The 16,708-nt window shown below is 47.0% G+C and overlaps 1 long non-coding RNA gene across 1 annotated transcript; it reads left to right on the top strand.

Moving 5' to 3' along the window:
• The first annotated feature begins 1,821 nt into the window (after positions 1 to 1,821).
• On the top strand, positions 1,822 to 14,870 carry LOC132341403 (uncharacterized). The gene is made up of 2 exons (XR_009490182.1): positions 1,822 to 2,533; positions 7,727 to 14,870. It is a non-coding gene; the product is annotated as an uncharacterized LOC132341403 (long non-coding RNA).
• Positions 14,871 to 16,708: the final 1,838 nt, after the last annotated feature.

The following is a 16,708-nucleotide window of genomic DNA, read 5'->3' as shown; positions in this document are numbered from 1 at the left end:
GAGGAAGAGATGGTTGATTTTGCTGTCTGTGTTGGTAATGATGGAATAGAGCGGGCATGGTGTTTTTGTGATTGAAAGCAATGAGCACACTCCTGAAGTTGGAGAAAAAGTTGATTACCAAAATCTTGAGAAAATGAAAATAAATCATGGCTGGGTTGAGGAACTGGATTGTTGCCCTGAAAGCCAAGTCCTTGGAGCAGGCACGTAAAAGGCTGAAGTGCCTGATGATGTCCAAAAGCCAGATGGTTCTTTAGATGACATAGGAATGCCTTGTCCTGCTGTGATGGAGATGACATCTTCATTGCTGGCACCCTTGGTTGCAGGGAATTGTTGTTGCTGTGGAGCATCCATGTCTTGAGTGCTGGTCTGTAAAATAAAATGAATCCACCGGGGCTAGCTTCTTAGCCGGATAGCTGGTCCCTCGTAGGGTAAGCGCCCCAGGTAAGCAGTCTTAAGGCCGGATACCTCAGCCCTCTGGAGGCTGGGGTGCCCTAGGCCGGATTGCGGCACAGCCGTGGCCCCTAGCAAGCTTAGTGATTGTCAGCTCCTAGTGAAAATCAGCTCTTTTATGATTTCAGCTCTTAGCTTGCTCGTAGGGGCTGTGGCTGGCCGTGGCTACTGGAAGGCAGACGAAAAATGAGAGAGGAGAAGGCGGCCAAGGGTTCCACGATGGTTTATTCTGAGGGTCTCGCGAAGGGGCTTGAAGCTGCTCTTCTAAAGGAATGGGCCAAGACAGCCTCTTTTATAGGGTTAGGGGGGCTTGGAAACTGACCAATTGTAAGGGTTAGGGAAACTAGCCTATGGGGTCACAGAGAGATAAGCAGGCCTGGAGGACCAGAGTGAGGACTCCTGGTTCAATTCCTATGACTCAGCAAATACCTATCTCTAAACATCCCTCCACGGAGCCGTAGCCGGGTAGCCGGCCCTGCGCCTGCTATACTGGTCTAGTATTCAGTGTGTGTGTCCTGGCCAGTCATTCTCATTTTGCCTGGGAAGAATACTATTGTGCCTTGGTCTTCTTCTGAAAGGGAAGCTTTGAGGGCTTTGATTGATTGCTGCTGACTAGGCATGTCCTGCATTACAATAATTTTGCATTTCTTTTGAAGGTTTTGTAATGCTTGTTGTAACGTTGTTGCAGTTCCACAAGGTAGCACTGTTGCGCGATGGATCTACCGAGTGTTGCTCTTCGCAGAGGCTGCCGCGGCTTGGAATGCTTTTAAAGGCTCCGTTTGGCAGAGATGTGGCGGAGCGGTGTGAGCCTTCTTGGGAGATGGGGTTTGCCCCAGGTCGGCGATGCTTGACGGCATTGGTCGCCGGTGGGGCACAGCCACTGCGGCAGCAGAACGAAGAGGGGCAGCTGCCGTGGCTCCGGTTGGGGCGGGGGGGGGGGACGACTGTGGCATGGACCGGGGATGCGCAGGGGGCATGCGCGGCCCCTGGCTGGGACTGGGCCTGCGCGGACCGGTGGGAGGGGCGTGTGGTGACGTCAGACCCACTTGCCATGGGTTCCGCCCTCCGTGCCGCAGTCCGGGACTCAGGGGCTGGAGAGGGAGTGATCTGAATGACGTCATCCGTACCCGGAACCGTTCTAACCGAGCAGCGGGACGGGGCAGGCTCTTTTGACGTCCTTTTCGGAAGCTGGGCGGTGCCAGAGGCTGTGGTTGGCCCGCCGAGAACTGGAGACGTTGCCAGCAAAGCCTCAGGCGCCTGTGGCGCCTCCCTGGGCGGGGAAAGGGGCGGGGATGTGGAAACCTGCGGGGAACAGGGCGGCTCCTCGAATCCCCCCTCTCCCACCTCAGGAATTTGCACAGATGTAAGAAATTCAAAAAAAGACTTATCGTCTTCCTCCTCTTTACCGAGGAGTAGTTTAAACTTGGGGGTTCATTCTCTCTCGGGGTACGCTTGAGCCGCGGTCTCCCGATCCTCCTCCTCCTCCCCTGAATCTCCTCCCTCCTCCCCGGAAAAGTCCCCTTCTTCCTCAGAGGGAGTGTCTTCCTCCAGGACCTGGGGGGCGGGGGGGGTGTTGCGGGAGATCAAGAGTTTCAGAAGATGTCATGGGGTTCGCACGGGGGGGCAGTGGGTTCCTGCCCTTCTGCCACTGAGGAAAAGCCGTCACCTCCCCTGAGCGCCTGCAAAAGTGTACGTACAAGAGATTCTGGGTATTTCGCATCATATGTCACTTGGTAAAGAGCTCTAGAAGCAGCCAACAACGCCCCTGCATTTGGATCCTGCGAGGTGACACACTCATATAACTTCATGCTAACATCTGCCCAAAACCAGGGTTGAAATAGGTCTTTTTCTTTTAAAGCTGGGTAAGTTTCTAAATCCTTTTTTTGTACTTTTGCTGGGTGCTGGTTTACTAAGTGTTTTATTTTCTGGAAAGCGTTTCTGTCTTTAGTGGAGAGATTCCCTCCCATTCTGGTCCCCTTTGAGAGCTCACCGAATTTGGAGTTCAGCTATCAGTCCTGATTTACGTCTATGCAGAGCATGGGGTCCAAATCCTCTGGCCACAAGGAATTCAGATGTCTGATAGGTGAGTTCTTTCACCTCCGGAGGAATTTGGCTGGATCTGGCTCCATTCCAGGAACTCGTGGGATGAGTTCTTCTGAGATGAATGATGCTGACACAGGGCACCAGTTTTCGATTTCTCAATCTCTGGGCCTCAGGCTGGGCCCTCCCGGGGGGGGCCCTGTCGGGGGAGACCCTCCTGGAGCAGTTTTGTGTCAGGAAAGAGAGACACACTGGAGTTTTTTGGTCCTCAGGTTCTTGTTTAATATTAAGTTTTGCACACTGTCCACACCAGGCTCAGCATGCTGGAAAAGCACCGCACAAATGGCTAACAATCTCTTGTTACAAGGTATTTTAAGACTGAAATATCCAATTAAGAACTGACACCTAGATTATTTCCTCTTTTAACCCAATAACTGATCCCTAAAAGTCCGCAATGCAGATTTTTCTGCCCAATTACAAAATGCCACCCAAACCCATGAAGAAGAAGAAAGAAGAAGCATGAAGAAGAAACCCAGGACGACACTCTGTGCCCTCCATCTTGCTTCCATCCACAACATACTAAAAATCCCAAAACCTAAATTTCTCACCAAGTTATACACCTACACTACTCTCTATAATCTATTGCACACTTTAGTGGATTCTAGTCTATCCTGAAGTCTAGGAAACTTTCTCCATGAATGAGGGTCAAAGTTATTGCTCTCCTGGGGGTCAAGACACCCGAGAGAAGAGAAATATTCTTGGTGCCCTGGGTTTCCACAGTTGGCACTCCAGTGTCAGCCAGTGTGAGTGGCCGCAAATGGAGGCCATGTTCCATGGGAAAAAGAACTCATTTCCCCAGGCTCTGGGTATCAGCTCAGAGGTGGAATTTGGGGATGTAAGGGAATGCTTGGGCCTAGTTGCCAGCAGGTTTAGTTTTGGAGAAATCCAGCAGAGTTTGCAAATTTTTAGGTTGGCACCCCAGTGTCGGGCAGTGCAAGTGACCGCAAACAGAGGCCATTTTTCATGGGAAAAAGAAGTCATTTCCCCAGGGTCTGGGTATCAGCTCAGAGGTGGCCTTTGGGCCTCTAACAGCATGCACGTTCCTTGTTTCTTTGAAACAAAATGGAAATTTTCCATGGTGGAAATCCACTTCAGATTTAGGTGAATTGTGCCATTTTGAATTATTAAGTCTCTATCTTGCTTGCATAGATGGGATATGTTGTTCAGTCTGAGCTCAAGACTGCCTGTTCTTGCAAAAAACCAGTGCTCGCAGAACTGCCTCAGCCGAGGGAAAAGAATGTGAAGGAGATAAGAGGGGCCCCTTAAACTTTGAAACAGATGAAAACCAAAGCTGAGGCTGCGCTGAGGCTGCGGGAGGGTCACAATCCGCTCTATGAGCAGGGAGTCGTGATGGTTTGTTTTACTGATCTCAGAGTGCAAAAAACCAACACGGAAAGGGGTTTGCAGTATCAATCAAAACAAATGCACCTTTATTAAATGACCATAGCAAATGTGTTAAAGGAATTAGGGAAAAGAAAATAATAGAAAAGGGGGGGGAAGAGAGAGAGAGCGGAATATAGCTACCAAACATAGAGACAAAGTCCTTTGTAGTCCAGCCGAAGGAATCCACCTGTCACGTCGGGGAGATATCAAAAAGTCCTTGTTAACTCAAGGTTCTGTTATAGTCCATTGCTAAGGGGGGAACAGGTCTTGAAACTGTTGAGGGGGAACAGATACAATAAAGAATAAGTCTATTGAAATTGCTGAGGGGGAAAGAGGGTACAGAAAGCTCATGTTCTCAGCAGTAGGCGAGAACCATTGTCTTCTTGGTCCAATGGCCACACCTGCAGGCAAATATCTCACTTTGGTCAGGTTGGCTCCCCCACACACTTCCCCCCCCCCCTCCCATGTTAGGGGTTTCAGTCTCAGTCCTTGGGAGGGGAGAGCTTTTCCATATAGGGGTCTCATGTCTCAGTCCTTGAGAGAGAGAGGCTTCTTCCATCTCAGTCTGTCCGTCATGGCGGTTGAAAAGCAGATGAGGGGTCTTCCGTGGAGGGACCACCAAAGGTTACCCCAGAAAAGTCCAACCAGGCCAAGAGGTGGGGAAATTCTCAAGCTATTGTTGCAAAGCAGGTGCCAGCATATAGGGTGCGTCGCCCCCTTGGCAGGCCCTGCTAGAAGCAGTCATTGTAGACACAGCTGTGAACAATCGCTTGGCACGCCAGAACTCTGCTCAGGGGCCTCAGGATTTTTGGCGTTCGTCCACCACCGGCAGGCCAGAATTCCAATCAGAGTCCTCAGTGTCCCAATGTCTGTCCTTGAGACGGTCATGAGGCAAATGAGGGGAACTCCAGACCATCTCTCACAGGGAGACAGGGCAGGATGACCCAGGAGTTCTTTCTGTACTTTCTGATAAAAAACTACCTGCAAGTGTAATGCGAAATCAGTAAAATTAATATGTATGATCCTATTGTGAAATTCTATGCATATGAATCAATAAGCAGGGGTGACGGGGGACGGGGGGAGGGGGGGGGGGGGGGCGCGACACAGACAGACCTCCAAGGCGTGCCCTGGGATTTTCTCCGGCTTGCCTCCTGTGGAGACAGACAACCTGCTGGTATGCAGATAGTATGTATATCAAAGGAGGGCCCCGGGGAAGAGAGAGATAGGGCTGATAAGTCACTCAGAGATGTCTGAGCGCACAGCCTCGTCCCTGTGCTTGCAGGTAGCCATCGACCAAGAGCACGGTCGGCAGCAGAGGTCCCCTGTTGATAGAGTGACTTGGGGAATGGGTTCATTGCTCGATAGAGCGGCCCCTAGTGACTCTGGGGGGTGCGTCGAGGGAACCCGAACTTTGTGTGCTTGTGTCCAGACAAGGGTTTGTAATCGTGTGAATGCGTGGTGTATAAAAGAGAGCGAATGAGTGAGTGGACCCCACAGCGTGTGGGGGGGAAGTTCCACCTGCGTCTGAAGAGGCCGGGTGAGGCCTGGGGCCCCAGCTGGGGAGGCTGTGGGGGCAGGGAGTGCCCCGAGGAGAAGTGGAACCAAGTGGAGAAATGTGAGTGAGGACATTTATTGTGTTTAAAGGTGGTGATTTGTGTAGACTGGGCACATTTTAACTGTGGCTAAACGAACTCAGGGGGTTCCTCTGCCCCAGTAGTTTGGACTTGATCCCTGGAATTTTACTGTGTGCTGTTATTTTGATTGTGTCCAGAGTGTGTGAAGACCAGAGGAAGCTGATGTGGGTAGATGCTGAAGTATTGTATGTTGTGTTGTGTTGAGAAAAGAGGGCGCTTTGAGAGATACCCCCTTTCCTGGTGAGTTTGTGTGGTTCTTCCCCCGCATTGTGGTAATTTGATTCTCGGGATTGTATGGTAGTGTTTGTGGAGATTTTAGGATTTTGTTTGCAACAAGTGTAGCATTTTACGCAGAAAACCTACAGTATGGTGATTTATGTTTAACTGTGGTAAAATGAATTAAAGGAATTCCAGGAATTCCCCCCCCAGCAATTGATGCGGGGGGGGGGGGGGGGGGGGGAGGGGGGGGTGTCTGTGTTTGTGGACATAGGAGTTTTTGCTGTAACAGCCACAGCCTTTTGCAAGGCAGTAAAGTGAGTGTCAGTGGAAACAGTGCTCTAATTAGATTGTGGGGGAAGTGAACTGGAAAAGACTGAGATTATGTAAAACAGAGTTTAGACAGAGGAGATGAATGAGTTTATATAAAGGGGCTTTATTGGACTTCAGCTGGTAATCTAGTAAGTTTGGACTGAGAACAGCCCGCCATAGAGGTTAAGTGATAAATGCCAAAGTGATAAACGGAATAGCCTGCAGGCAATTCCCAGGAGCTTTTGGTGCATTGAGAGGCTGGCACCTTGTGTGCAATGCAGAGTTTGTGAGGGGTGCAGGTATTGCTGTTCTGTGCCCCAAGTGTAAATTGAAGGTTCCTGATCAAGCCAATTCAGAACCTGCGATCTTAAAGCTTATGTGCGGAGGATCGCATCTGATACCTGCCACCTGGAGATCTGTGTGTGAGAAAAACTGAGAAAAGACACTGTGAGGCTTGGGTGGAAACAAGATAGTATAAGGAGAAGGAGATAATGAGAACTAACCAGAGCAAAGAGGTTCCTGAACTAGCCCCTTTGGGAGGGGCTCACTGGGAGAAAGCCACCAGTAGGGGCAGCTCAGAAAATAAAAAGATTTGTAATACCTTATTGCAGTTAATGCTGTTTTAAGACGGGAAAGCAAATAAGATGAAGTCTCGTATGCTGATATGTTTTTCACCTTAAAGAATCACCCAGAATGGCAGAGTAACGGTGGGTTCAGAGCTCCCTCTGACCCACTGGTGTTAGCTCTTGAAAAAGAAAACAAAGCAAAGCAAAGGCAAATCAAACGTGTTGTTCAGCATGCAGCGTAAGACAGCAATGTATGAAATCAGACAAAGTTTATCATGCTGAAATGCAAAACGATTACAACTCGCAGAACAAGTACATATGATTTGTTAAAGGCTCCTCCTAAGGTAAGGGAGGATGAGGAGGACCTCCCCAAAAGGGAAGAGAACTCAGGCTCCAAAGGTATACCCACTTGCAACCATCCCCCTCCTGGCAGTCCAATTTCATCCGGAACTAGGAGGTAACAGACCCCTCTGCGAGAGGCAGTGAGACCAGAAGAAAGGAAAAGGGTGGAATTTTGGTTGATACAGGGGCCATATATTCAGTTTTAAATAAAGCTTTAGTACCTGTGGAGAATGATTATGTTGTAGTGTGGGGAACAACTGGCCAGTCTGAGAAGGCATACTTTTGCAAACCTGTAAAGTAACAATGGGCTATTTACAAGATTTTGTATATGCCCAATTCGCTAAACATTCACAAATGGGGACGTTACTCTGGAGGTAAATAATCAAAGGTATATAAAGGTGTTAGGCTTAACATTAACAGCCATTGGAATTAAGAAGGAAATTAGTAAAGAGATATTAGGACAAGTACTTTTGGGGGTATGGGCCTCTGGTGTACCAGGGAGGGTGAAGAATACCCCCCCATAGTAATCAAGCTTAAGGAAGGAACACAACCACTGAGAATTTTGCAGTACCCCCTGAAGATAGGAAAGAAATCAGCCCAGTAACTGATAGTACAAGATTGAGGGCTGTCAATAAGATAACAAAGAATTTATATCCTGTGGTAGCAAATCCATATGCTTTACTAACTTGTTTAACACCTAACAAACCTGGTTTACTGTTTTAGACCTGAAAGATGCCTTCTTTTGCCTCCCTATCCACAATGCCAGTCGGAAAATTTTTGCATTCGAATGGGAAACCCTTAAAAGCAGGCGCAAAACACAGCTCACATGGTCCATGTGCCTCAAGACTTCAAAAATTCCCCCACTCTATATGGAGAACAACTTGCAAAGATCCAGAGTCCTGGGAAGCTCCACAGGAAGAAAGAAGGCTATTGCAGTACGTAGATGATCTTCTAGTAACCACTCAGACAAGGGACTCGTGTGTGGCCTGGACGGTAAGCCTTTCAAATTTCCTAGGACTCCAAGGATACAGAGTGTCAAAGAAAAAGGCACAGGTAGTGAAACAGAAAGTAATCTACCTGGGGTACAAGGTCAGTGCTGGGCAACAGACATGAGGGCAGGCTCGCAAAGAAGCCGTATGCCAAACCCCAAAACCCCAAATGACAAAGGAACTCCGAACCTTCTTAGGCATTGCAGGGTGGTGCCGGCTGTGGGTTTATAATTATGGACTGCTCGTCAGACCCCTCTATGTTCTTATTGCCAATGGAAATAGAGATCTCCAGTAGAAAAAAGAAGCCACATGGGCCTTTCACCTGCTAAAGAGTGCCCTCATGTCAGCTCCAGCTTTGGGACTTCCAGATGTAAGTAAACCATTCTTTCTATTTTCCCATGAAAGACAGGGAATTGCCCTGAGAATACTGGCTCAGGACTTGGGTCCATACTGGAGGGCACTTGCTTACTTCTCCAAGCAACTAGATGCAACAGCCAAAGGATGGCCAGGTTGCCTCAGAGCTATAGCAGCAGTCGTGCTGAATATTCAAGAAGCACGCAAGTTTACCCTGGGACAGAAAATGACTGTGCTGGTGTCTCACACAGTGTCCGCAGTACTGGCAGTAAAGGGCGGCCACTGGCTTTCACCACAGAGGTTCCTGAAGTAACAGGCCATCATGGTAGAACAAGATGATGTAGAGATAGTAGCAACTAATATTGCCAACCCAGCTTCCTTTCTCAGTGGAAATCAAGGAGAAGCAGTACATCTCGATTGCCTGGAGACCATTGAAGCTACCTACTCCAGCCGCCCAGACTTAAAGGACACTCCTTTGGGCAATGTAGAGACCTGGTTTACTGACGGGAGTAGCTACGTTGCCAGTGGAAAGCGACATGCTGGTTACAGTGACTACATTCAGAGAGGTAATAGAATCTGGACCCTTACCAACAGGCACCTCTGCACAGAAGGCCGAGATAATTGCACTGACCCGTTCCTTGGAAATGGCAAAAAGAAAGAGAATAAACATCTATACAGACCTGAGGTATGCATTCGGAGTCGTGCATGCACATAGAGCCATCTGGAGGGAGAGGGAACTGCTGACCTCACAAAGAAAGAAGAGATAATCCAGCTGCTGGAAGCAGTTCAGCTGCCTGAAAAGGCATATTAAGGCACACCAGAGAGTAAGCTCAGAATTGGAGGAAGGAAATGAGCTGGTGGATGGAGAGGCAAAGAAAGCAGCAAAAGGTGAGGTAATTATGGACAGATTTCCCTTGATGGTAAGCCAGAATATAATAATACTAATCAAAAGGGACATACAACCACAAGGGGTGGGCTACTGTGAGAGTCTGTCCGAAATATCCCTCAATCTGCCTCACGACTGCCATTGAGAGACCACTGAGAAGACCCCCTGTCCCAAGATTTCTGGCCCTGCAGTGGAAATTTCCATGCCAGCCAAGGGCTCGAAGACCTGCAAGCATTGCTAAGCTACTGTTACCACAGGTGTGTGTGTTTTGCTGCTGCATGCTACACTGCACTCCAGGAGAAGACAAAAAACATTCTGACCTTTTTGCAACAATAGCTCTGGGATTTTCTTCCCCCAATTCTTGGCCTGGCTGGACTTCTCCTGAATTTTGGAGGGTGGTCCCTCAAAGAAGACCCCTCTTGTTCATTTACAACCACCGTGACAGACAAACCGAGATGTAGGAAGCCACCTCACCAGAGAAAAAGCCGAGACATGAAATCCCCATGTGAAAAGGCCTCCCTCACACTCCCCAAGGACTGGGACTGAAGCCCCCAGCCCGGGGGAGGTGCGCAGGGGAGGCAAGCTGACCAAAGCAAGATGGATGTTGCAGGTGCGGGCATTGGACCACGAAAACAGTGGCCCTCGCCCACTGAGATATGGACTGTGTGTACCCTTTTTCCAAATACCATTCTTTTTACCAGAAGATACAATAGATTCAGTTTCTAAATAATCCCCCTTCCCCCCATTGAAAAAGTGTATAATTGGGGTCCAGATGGACTGCATCTCTGAGATCTCCCCGGACGTGACCTGGTGAACCTCATCGGCTGGACACCGAAGGACCTTCGCCATTCCCACATTTGGTAGCTATATACCCTTTTCTTTTTCCTCCCTCTTTTTCCTTATTTTTTCCTTTTTTCCCCAATTCCTCCCCAATGCATTTCTGCTGTGGTTATTTCAATAAAGTGCATTGTGTTGATTATCACTGCAAACCCCTTGTACCGTGTCGGTTTTTTGCACCCTGAGATCAATCCATGAACCATCACAAAACCCATTTGCAAGGACGGCTCGTGACAGCTACCATTGAAAGGGAGCTGGTAATCCCTTTCCATTTTTGTGGTCACTAGTGAAGGAGAAGCACCAGAAAACACACTGGGGCCTAACTACTTAAAAGCTTTTATAAAGTGTGGCTCCTTTCCCAGAATGACCAAGGCTGCCAGTGTTACAGAACGCATTGAAATGAAGTGTTGACTTTTAAGGAGTAGTTTCCACAGGCTTTCTAGAACACATATCTGATTGAAAGAATCGTTGCCAGCAATTTATATGCCACTATTACTCAGGTAAACTGACAGTGTGATCCTTGCCTCCAGACTAACCCCATGAATACCCCCAGACCAAAACTAGGTCAGATTGGGAAGGGTCATGGATCTGGAGAGCAGTGGCAAATTGACTTTTCAGAACTCCCATGGAAAGGGGGGTGTCAGTATTTATGAGTATTGACAAATACATTTTCAGGGTGGCCAGAAGCATTCCCCACGAGAACTTTCAAGGCTTGAGAGGTGACCAGAGTAAACAGTACTGCTTTCGGAGTTTCAGCCACAATATCTATATGGCAGCTTTAAGTAGACAGCTCAGAGAAAATGGAAAACATGTGACTGGAACTTGGAGCAGGGAGCTAGATGGACCAGTACATAACATACAGCCTGGAGATGATGTATATGTTAAGCCTCTTGCAGACAAAGACTTTGGAACCACAGTGGGAGGGACCGTTCCAGGTGCTTCTCACCACCTTTGCTGCAATCAAGATCAAGTGTGGCATTGTGTGTTTTTAGAATCAGTTATTCCTTTTGTAACTCAATAATGGTTCGGTCCTCGGTTCCCCCTCCCCCCCCCCCCCCGTACTTCCCTCACAATGGTTTCTCCCTATTGGAGCTGCCCCCCCTCCCCTGCCTGTCATGGTAACCACCCCGCTTATCTCGAGAATTCTCTGTGTCAGTCATTCCTTAATTTGATGTATGATTTGCCCCTGTGGTTTTTCCCCTCCCCTGTGTGATCCTCAGTGGCTTAGCTGTAACCCACGCTCCTCCCTGGGTCCTTGCTATTGGTAAGCTTTGTGTCTCCTCCTATCACACCCACTCCCTTTATCAGCGTCCCCCAGGGACCCTGTCTTTGTCGCCTGTCCCTGAACCCACCAGGGAAGAACATTAAAAGATCCTTGGTACTTATACAGGCGTCCCTCCTCCTTCCTTTGCTTTGGTACCTCGTAGCCGAAGATCCCGCCTGCGCCACCCACGCCGCAGATGGTAACCACTACCAGGGTTCCGGAGGGGATCTGGGAGTGGCACTTTGTGTGGCCATCTTTGGCCGGGCCGTGGGCACCCGCACAGCCCCGTGGTCGCTGGAGAGAGGCTACAATCAAGGAGCAGAATGCCTGGATTCAGCACTCTTGAGTGAAGAAGGCCCCAGAAGCCCCTTTGGAGAGTGACATCAGGAGACAATGAACTGAGACTAAAACTTACTCAGGCAAAATGAGTATATTGCGGCCGGGGGTAGTTTGTAATTTCATTTACAGAATTGTTTTGTATATAATTATAACTGGCATCTTAGAATTAGAGAGTACCTCTATTCAAAGTGATACTGAATGGCCTTGGTCCCAGGCTTTTAATCGGTATACTGGATCCATGGGAGAACCTTCTGAGGTAAAAAATTTAAACCTATCCACTGTAGTAATCCACAGGAATCAGGTATATGAGGAGCTGGAGTTGTAGGAACAGGAACTGTGTACACTTTGAGGGATCAGAGGAGAAGAAATCAAGGTAGAGTGCTAGGTGGTCAATGGGATGGCTCATGAGAGACCAGATGCAATTAGTGTCTCAACCTCTCTTGTATACAGGCACCAGGAAGTTTGTGATAGCCCAAGCGAATCAGACTGTTGCTGTAATTTCACCTTAATACAGTCTGTAGAAGTGACTTGTCTTTGGGATCATTATGCTATTGGGCTCTCATTTAAATTTAAAATAGATATTACACTTTTTACAATGGCAGGACCTTATACATCTCACACCAGTACTCAAGCAGTTCAGACCCAACCCAAACTTGAACCTAAAGTGTATTAAATAAGCCCATACGTAGTGAGGAATATGGGTGAACAACAACTGTTGTTCAATCCAAAGTAGTCTCACAAATGTGTTGAATGGCTAATGCAAATTAACATCTCAAAAATCCAACCAGCCTGCTCCTCTTTCCTAAGAACATCCTTTGAGGGCTGGACAATGTGGTTACAAAGACAGGTATACCTCAAGAGCAGAATAAGAAAAGATCTAACTGGGATATTAGGGACAGGACTGAGAGTTTTAAATGGAATTGATTCAGAAATACTGATGAATAAGCTGGCCACTACAACAAGTGGCCTAGCAAAATTGAAACAGCCTTTACAGTCATCTCTATTAGCATTAGGAACTAGCCAGTGGCAGATTTCAAAAGTACTGCCAAAGTAGGAAAAGGCTGAGGACCAAGACCACAAGTTAATCGTAGAAGTGCTTGGTACAGTTCAAGATAATGTGTCTTTAGCTTTCAGTTGTATTCAAGCACAGTTATGGATGCAGGCTGTAGGTGAGACTGGGGGTTAGCACGGTCGGGACGGACGGAGACGAGAGATCTCTGAAGCCAAGTCGTGGAACTTGCGGTTTATTGCGAAGGGTGTGGGTACAGGGCCCTGCTGGGAGCTGCCAGCTGCAGCTCGGAGCAGGCCCGAGAGAAGAGAGAGAATGAGAGGGTAATAACGTAAAAGGCAAGAGCTAAGAGCATAGAAAAGTGAGAGCAAGAGTAAGAGTAAGGGCGCAAGAGTAAAAGCAAGAGCAAGAGAACAAGAGCAAAAGCAAGAGAGTGAAGTTCCCGTTACAATACATCATCTTCTGTGTTGAATATTCTGATTCTCACTAACCAATCTAGTACAACATACAAATCCTATAGCATTTACATACAGCCTATAAGAATCACTACATTACCATATTGTGCTACATTTTAAACCCTAAAAACTACTCTTCGGACCCCTTCTGCCAAGCTGGCAGGGTCTGCTCTGACCCTTGGACCTGCCTGCTTGCAGAGGGTATTGTTTCATCAAAAGGGGATTACCTTCAGCCGGCCACACCATTGTTTTCCTGTTGTTCAGTAACTAAGGGATGTCAAAGCTTGCTTTCATTTCAATCTCGCTTATAGTTTCTATATTCTCAAAATCTTTTGCCAGGCAATCATATTTGTAAGGCTTTCCTGTTTCATCTTCCCCAACAGCAGGCAACAGCAGCTTTGATCATACGGGAAAGGGGTGAAGGTGATTTTCCAGCTGAAATTTGGAAGGTTGTCTGAGATAATGTGATTGATTTTGGAAGGAAGTTTCAATCCTGGTGGACTACGGTAAATTTCCCCTATGATCCTGCTTCTAATGTGGCCACTGCCTTTGTGCTTACTATACGTAATGCCACTGTTTATGTTATCCACCCCATCATTGCACTCGGATTAAATTATAAAAAAACAGTGCTTTACCCTTCAAACATTAAGTGTGAGCATGAAAGGTGAATGAAAAGTAGCAAACAGTAAACTTAGAATCCTGTAGTACTAGAGAACAGCTAGGATTCATTTGTGAAAGCAATACTATTAATGCTCAAGATGTTTGTCTAGACACTGAACTTTGTATTTGCCACTTAGAGATTCATCCAGTCACTGATCAAAAGACTGTGCTTGTATATACTGGTAAAGGGTGTGTGTGCTTGAGAACTGCTTGTGCTAATGTAAAAATTGATAACAACTATGTTATTTTGTCTAGCAGAAATCATTCTAATTTTTGTATTTGTAATTTTGTTAAGATTAGCGAGTGTGATTTTTCGTACGTGGCCCCGGTGACATCCCACCAGTTGATTAAAACCAATTACACAATGTATCACAGACTGTCACCTACTCCTATTGGAATAGACCTCACATTAGTAAAACAAATAATTAAACACCAAAGACCTACTGGAGATCTTGAAGAAAACCCAAGAAAGCAGAGAGAAAACCCTAATTACTGTCCAACATGATACAAAAGAAATAACCAGAATTCTGCAAAGAATAAAACAAAATGCAGATCATCACTAGTGGGATGTAATCTTTGGATGGTCACCAACTGCAAATGGAATCTTTAATAAGCTTGTGTCATCCTATTGTAGTTTTGTTAATATTAGTTGGAGTAAGTTTAGGGTTATCCTTTTTATTGTTAATTTGGAATTGGAGAATGCTACAGCGAGTATGCATATGTATATGTATTTGATAGGGAGATAAAAGGAGATCTGGAGTTCCCAGAGGTATGCATGTCATTTTAGGGGAACGATCCCCACATGCGTCCAGCGCTGTTATAAACATACCGGCTTTACAACTTTCACAAAAGTTGTGGAGTTTTGTTTGTTTCCGCAAAACATTGGGACCTAAGAATTTATCTAATTGTTCAGCTGTACCTATGGGATCTTCCAATAATCTGTAATTTCCTTTTTAAAATTTCTGATTCCTGACTTCTGAAGAAGTCAGGGGGAAGTTTACAAATCCTGCCTCCCCTTGGACTCCACCTATTGGTACTTCTTGTAATGGAAATAAACTAACCTCTTGATCCCAATCCTTTTGTTCTTTATTCTTTATAACTTTTTCCCTTATTTTGGGGAAGTGTCAGGGGAGAGATTATTAAGCTGCTTTTTAACTGAGCTTCATGTATTTTGGTATGGTAGCCCTCTGTTAAGGAGAGAGTTCCCTTGAACAGCAGGAGCGGTCATTACCTAGGGAGCAGTAGCCTGGGCACTGGTTGATGGGGCTGCCAGAGAAAGGGGGTTGGGGGCAGGAGTCAGCACCGAGGCTGAGTCCTCCAAGAGTGGGGGGGGGGGGGGGGGAATGGAGGTGGAGACTGTAGCTGGAATCCCCAAAGGGACGGAGCCTTCTGGTGGAAACCATACTGGGGCATGGATGGTGTGCACGAGATCCATGCCGGCCGGAGCAGCGGTGTCCAGCGTGGCTGGTGTCAGCGCAGACAGAGCAGCTGCAAACAAGGTGGCTGGCACAGGAGGAAACCCTGGCACGGCTGGGGCAGACGGGGCTGCCACGAGCGAGGCAGCAGGAGCCAGTGCAGGCGAGAACCCTGGCGCGGGCTGGGCGGCTGGAAGATCATGTGCTGGGGGAACTAGCGGGAGTGGGGAAGGTAACATTTCCAAGGAGTTCCAGCCCTTTTCTTCCTTTTTTTCTTCTTGCTCTGTTTTTGGGGTTTCTGCTATTTTAAAAACTTTTATTCCCAGGGGTTCCATGTTTCCTGTTCAGCACGCAGCATATTGTCCCTCTTCCGGATTAAATGGTTCTTTAGAATTTACAAATGTGTTTAAGGCTTGGCAAATCCAGCCCTCGAAGGAACCATATCTAGGCCAATAAACATGGTCAGGTCTTATTTCCTTTTTTGTCCATTCTATCATACAATACTGAATAATTTTTACTTTATCCTTTTTTCTTGTACAAGGATCAATATCCCAGTTAGCTAACATCATTCCCAGGGGACTGTCTTGGGGTATATCTGCTGGCACCCTTTTACTCCCTCCTTTCCCAGAACCTGACTTACTGGTTCTCTGTCCCATTTTTTAAAATTTTCTTTTCAGGGTTATATCTGTTTGTCCCTAGCCCCTGTTTCTTACTTCCTAACCACTCGAATTTCACCCCTTTCCCACAACACAGAAAACCACCTACTCCCCACAACACAATGTAAAACACCTCCTTCCAGAAAGTAATGTTAACCCTAAAATCAACAACATACATTACATATACTTTCCTCCATTCACACTGCTCACTTTCATTTCTTTATTATGTCTGTCTCACTCTCACTCACAACAGGTCAACACAGAAATAAGGTACCTTTGTTCTCAAGTCACTTGTTGATATCCACCCATCGGTATTATAAAATCTCAAAATATTATTGGTTAACCCCAGATGCTCTTGGGCATATCCTCAATCCAGCAGAATTTTGTTCAACCCTGGATGTTCTTGGGCATCTTCATCCCTCAATTCAGCTATGTTGTTCAACCTGGATGCTCTTGGGCATGTTTAGCCCTCAATCCAGCAGAATTCCAAGGCCCCCCCCCCACTTTTTATCTGGCTTTCCCAGTGAATTGTGCCAGGAAAACCTTCGGCTCCCTCTCTCCAAAGGGTCCCACCCCTTCCTTGAGACCCAGTCCCAGTTACCCCAGGGGATTCTCATTCCTTTTATCTCTCGCTTCGTCTTTTTACTGGCCGTTTTTCTCGTGACAAAACGAAACTGCAGCATGGGAGACTCCTCACTCACTTAGCAGGTCTGGGATAACCAGTCCGCGTCTCATTCACACACACATTTGTTGTATTGCACTAAAGAGTTTATTTAGTTGTTGTTTTGCACTGGGTGATGGGAAATTTTTACTGAGTATGTTAGGTCACGTGGATGGTTTT

This window comes from Haemorhous mexicanus, chromosome W, assembly GCF_027477595.1.
Source record: "Haemorhous mexicanus isolate bHaeMex1 chromosome W, bHaeMex1.pri, whole genome shotgun sequence".
Classification (NCBI taxonomy): domain Eukaryota; kingdom Metazoa; phylum Chordata; class Aves; order Passeriformes; family Fringillidae; genus Haemorhous; species Haemorhous mexicanus.
This window is presented reverse-complemented; position numbering and strand designations above follow the sequence as displayed.